The 5,312-nt window shown below is 43.6% G+C and overlaps 1 pseudogene; it reads left to right on the forward strand.

The window, feature by feature from the left end:
• The first annotated feature begins 419 nt into the window (after window positions 1-419).
• On the forward strand, window positions 420-1,333 carry LOC128581450 (transcription initiation factor TFIID subunit 8-like; annotated as a pseudogene).
• The last annotated feature ends 3,979 nt before the right edge of the window (window positions 1,334-5,312 follow it).

The raw sequence follows: 5,312 nt of genomic DNA on the forward strand, positions 1-5,312 counted from the left end.
TGTCTAGACACACCCCAAGGTGTGTGCAGCTTATCCCTGAGCTTTAACCTGCCCTTGCAGTGACACTGGGCAAACCAATCTTGAGTACATATTTAATTTCAAGCAAAAAGTATTTTTACAGTTGACTTAGCCATGAGCAAACTTCTTTGTGCAAGCCAATAGGTTAAAGTACACGGATCAGAACACGACAATCATTTTGTGTCTTGTTAGTGTTTATCCTTGGTACAGCAAACACCTAACACTGAATTTAAAAAGCTTTAGAAGGGGAATCTAAAGCAAGTTTTGGCTAATGTATTATGCTTTTTCTTTTTAACCATTAAGAATGAAGCAATTATCATTATAATTCCTTACCATGGTGATTCTCAGCTTTGGCTACATACAAAAAACACCTTTTAAAAACTACAGGGGGCCAGAGCAAGATGGCTGACCTGGTGGCCACGACTGAGGTCAGCAGCTCCGGAACAAGATCAGGAAGTAAACAGTTTCCTAACCCTGCTGATAACTACCATTTGGCCTGGAGGAGAACCCTGCAAGTGGTTGTGAGCTCCTTGCTGACAGAGGCAGGGTTTGAGAGTGCTGAAAAAGCAGCCGTGGAAACATCGACAGAGATACTGCAGAGCTTCATTTCAGAAATTGGGAGGAAGGCCAAGTCTTACTGTGAGCACACAGCCAGGATATCACACTGTTGGATATCGTGGTCACACTTGTTGAGATGGGTTTCAATGTGGACACTCTCCCAGCTTATGCAAAATGGTCTCAGAGGATGGTCATCACTGCTGCCTGAAGTGACCATTCAGCCAGTGATCCCTAAGGCCCTCACTGCAAGGCAGAACCTACCTCTCAACACACATCCCCAGCCACTTTCCTGAGTTCCCTGATCCCCATACTTACGTCAAAACTCCCATGTACCGTGATCCTGTGTTAGACTACCAGGTCCTGCAAGAGAAGGCTGCACTCCAGAGATGTGATGTGGAACAGGCACTCACCCAGTTCATGGCCCAGACAAGTGAGACCCTGAGATTTTTCAGAGGTGATGTCAGCACATTTTCATTGATTGCTGCCAGACCATTCACCATTCCCTACCTGACAGCTCTTCTTCCATCTGAGCTGGAGATGCAACAAATGGAAGAGAAGGATTCCTTGGAAGAGGATGAGCAGACAGACACCGAGAACCTCTCTGTTCTTATCAACACCGATGATTCTAGAGCTGAGAACACCTGTCCTGCAGCAGAACAGAGGGGGCAGCCGGGATGGGGAGGAGAACACCTTTGATAACCCCTATCTGCAACCTGTGAAGAAACCCAAGATGCACAGGAAGAAGTCCCTCGCGTGAGCTGAGAAGAAAACCTGGCTTGTACAAGGGCCTGGACACCACCCTCCTGGGGAGTTAAAGCCACTCCAGGGAAGAAGGGAGGCTAATCTCTTTGTGGCTGCGGGAGGTATCAGGCATGATTTTAACAGCAAACCTTATAGTAAGATTACCTGTTTTCACTGGATGTTTGGGTAGAAGAAGACATGATGGTAGTAATGAAGCTTCCTTAATCACTCAGGAATACTGTGGGGCTTAGCAGCAGCCAGAACTTCACTTATTAACATGGCAGGAAAAAAAAGGATTCTTTGTTGCTTTGCTTGCTACCAACAAGACTGCTTGCCCAGGCTGTATTTTAGGATATCTGGATTCCTTTTATTGATTCACAAGCAATTTGTGGCACCAGTTTATCATCTCAGAACTTCATTTGTACTTTTCTCCCCATTTGGGGTCCAGGTGTGCTGCTGAAGTGATGGAAAGTGACTTTGCACTCCCTCGACACGTTGGCAAAAGGAGGCCCACACATCACAGCTTCGATTTGGTGCTGGCAGGAGTCATGTATTCATCACATTCTCATCACTGTGGAGGAGACAGATACACCAGGGCAGTACTGATCCTTGGGTCAGCATTTGATGAGTGCTCCCTAAAGTGGGGAAGTGCTCTCCGTCCTCCGCTGTGGAGTGGGAACTACTAAGTCCTGCCCCTCCTGGGAAAAGAGGTCTGACAAAAACTTAGAGTGTTGACTATATTATGCTGTGACTTGATAAAGTCATAGAATTTAAGCTATAGGAAAAAGATTTGGTGGGGTGGTGATGGGATTCTGAGGGTTGGCATTGGGCTTGTATTCTGAAAGCTGAGAAATTTGGCCTGCTAGAAGGCTAGTGTGGACAGATGAGGGCTGGGAGGATTCTGCAGGCTAAGCTGAGGTGTTCTCCAGGAAGCAGAACTAAATCTGTTCAACCTTTTTGCCTCCTGCAAAGAGAAGACTTCATCTCGGATGTACTCAACAAACCAGAAAGTAAGTTTTTAAGGAAGATGATGGGCAAGCTGGTACCCTTTGATCGCTGAAGGATGAGCTTTTATTTTTGAGACAGAGCCTCAAGCTGTCACCCTGGGTAGAGTGGTCACAGCAACCTCCAACTCCTGGGCTCAAGCGATTCTCCTGCCTCTGCCTCCCAAATAGCTGGGTCTACAGATGCCCACCACAACGCCTGGCTATTTTTTGGTTGCAGCCATCATTGTTGTTTGGCGGGACCGGGCTGGATTTGAACGCGCCAGCTCAGGTGTATGTGGCTGGCGCCCTAGCCGCTTGAGCCACAGGCGCCGAGCCCAAAGGATGAGCTTTTAAAACCAAATCTAAGGAAGAAGAATTCCAACAACACCTGAAAGCTAACACTGGATAATCAGGCTGTTCCCTGGGTTAGAATACTCAGGTCCATATTTAACTTTACTTAGACCCCCTTGGCGTCCACAGTCCTCTCTTAATTATCCATTCTCTTTGGGAATTTAAAAACTCGAGAAACTTGGGGACTTGAGAACAGGCTCAATGCCCACCTGGTGTCTTTGGAAGGAAAGAGCTATTTGTCAGGAACTGAAGAGGGGTCAATGATGAGAAAATTGGATTTCCCAAATTAGACTGGGTCTGTGCCAACCCTTTGGAGCTTGTGATTCAGTTCTTGATAATTCTTGGCCTGGAGAGTTTAAATACAGTCCCAAGTTCAAGCCATGGCTGAACCCAGCCTGTTGTTCTCATTGCTCTTAGGAGCAGTCACCCCAGTCAAGTTTCTGCAGTTTCTCACTCATTGTTATCCCACACCTGTTGAGCGCCTTTGTGCTAAGAGGTAGGTGGGATTTGGAACAGGGTTGCCATTTCTGCTGGTGAGAGTTCAGAGGCTGTATTCTTTTCAGTTCTGGATGGGAGACCCTGGGAAAGGGTTGAACAAGTTGAAACATTGACTCGCCTGTTGTGTAAATACTGCATAATACTCAAGGTGAATTTAGGGATTTCTATTTTGTAAAGCTTTAGGGGAATTTATAGAGGGAAGAAGTGGTAAACAGGTATATTAAAAATGTGGGGTGGTGCCCATAGTTCAGTGGGTAGGGTGCTGGCCACATGGGCTGGGGCTGGCAGGTTCAAACTTAGCCCGGACCAGCTAAAACAACAATGACAACTACAACAACAAAATAGCCTGGCACTGTGGCAGGCGCCTGTAGTCCCAGCTACTTGGGAGGCTGAGGCAAGAGAATCGCTTAAGCCCAAGAGTCTGAGGCTGCTGTGAGCTGTGATGCCACAGCACTCTACCCAGGGCAACATAGTGAGACTCTGTCTCAAAAAAAAAAGTGACTCATGAAAGCTCATAATAAAAGTTCATAATAAAAACTTTGTGAATAAAAAAATTAAAACTAGTGGGATGAGAGTGGAGAATTGGGACTTGGCATCAATATCCTTTAAAAATCACTATAGGTGATTTTAATTTGCAGCTGGAGTTAGGAACTAAATAATAAGGCATGCTCTAAGTACAGGTGGGAAAATAGTACATATTGGGTCTAGAACATTTGGGTATAATCATTTTATTGCCAGTCTAATTGTTATCAGTGAATCACTTAAACTTATCATCTATACACTTTTAAAAGAAGGGTAAATGATTCTATATGCATAGAATTCATTCATCTTCCCTTCTTTCATTCTTTTACTTTCTTTCTCTCACTTCCTCTTTCTCATCCAGTCATTGAATCATTCATTTGTTAAATAAGCATTTAATGAGGGTAAAGTACTATGCTAAGGACACAGAAGCAGAATTCATACTTTCATTCAAGTAGTACAGTATTAATAAGATAGCAGATATAAGTTAGCCATCCTGAGATTCTCAAGCTCAGTTCTATTTTTAAAAAATAGTTGCAAAATATGTACACCAATCTTCCCCCGCTTTGTAAAATATTGTCTTGAAGTTTAAGTTGTGTTAGGCAAATATCAATATTCCTGACCTATTATGCTTTAAATGAGTTATATAGTAAGCTATCTGTCTGTCACTGTGTAATTTTCAATCTTCTATATATTAAGTAAAAGAATACAAATGCCGGGCAGCACCCGTGACTCAAAGGAGTAGGGTGCTGGCCCCATATGCCAGAGGTGGCAGGTTCAAACCCAGCCCTGGCCAAAAACTGCAAAGAAAAAGAAAGAAAAAGAAAAGAATACAATACCTGTCATTTACTAGGTCCTGCATAAGAAGAGTTTTCAGAGATATTATCCACTTTAATTAAGAATTACACTAATTTGTGTGGTATATGTATACCATGGAATACTATGCAGCATTAAAAAAATGGAGACTTTATCTCTTTTATGTTTACATGGATGGAGCTGGAAAATATTTTTCTTAGTAAAGTATCTCAGGAATGGAAAAAAATATCCAATGTACTCAGTACTACTGTGAAACCAATTTATAATCACTCACACTTGCATATGATAAATGAAACACAACTATAGCCTAGGATGAAGGAGGGAAGGGGAGGGGGAGGGAAAAGGAGGGGGATGGGTCGATAGAGGGAGGGTTAGTAGGGGGACCACACCTATGGAGCAGATTGCAAGCACAAGATGAATCTATCAGGTGTAGAACACAAATGTCTTAATGCTGTAATTGGGTAAATGAGGTGAAGGCTATGATGATTAGTAGGATGTAAGCACTCCAATTTGTACAAATAATCAACACATTGAATCCCATAATGGCAAAAATGTATTTATGATCTATGGAGAAATGACTTAATAAAAAAAAAATAATAATAATTACCCTAATTTAGCTCGATGCCTGTAGCTCAGCGGCTAGGGTGGCAGCCACATACACTGGGGCTGGAGAGTTCGAACCCAGCCCAGGCCTACCAAACAACAGTGACAACTACAACAACAAAAAAATAGCCGGGCACTGTGGCAGTCACCTCTACTCCCAGCTAAGTGGGAGACTGAAGCAAGAGAATCACTTAAGCCCAACAATTTGAGGTTGCTGTGATC

Source organism: Nycticebus coucang, chromosome 3, assembly GCF_027406575.1.
Source record: "Nycticebus coucang isolate mNycCou1 chromosome 3, mNycCou1.pri, whole genome shotgun sequence".
Taxonomy (NCBI): Eukaryota; Metazoa; Chordata; class Mammalia; order Primates; family Lorisidae; genus Nycticebus; species Nycticebus coucang.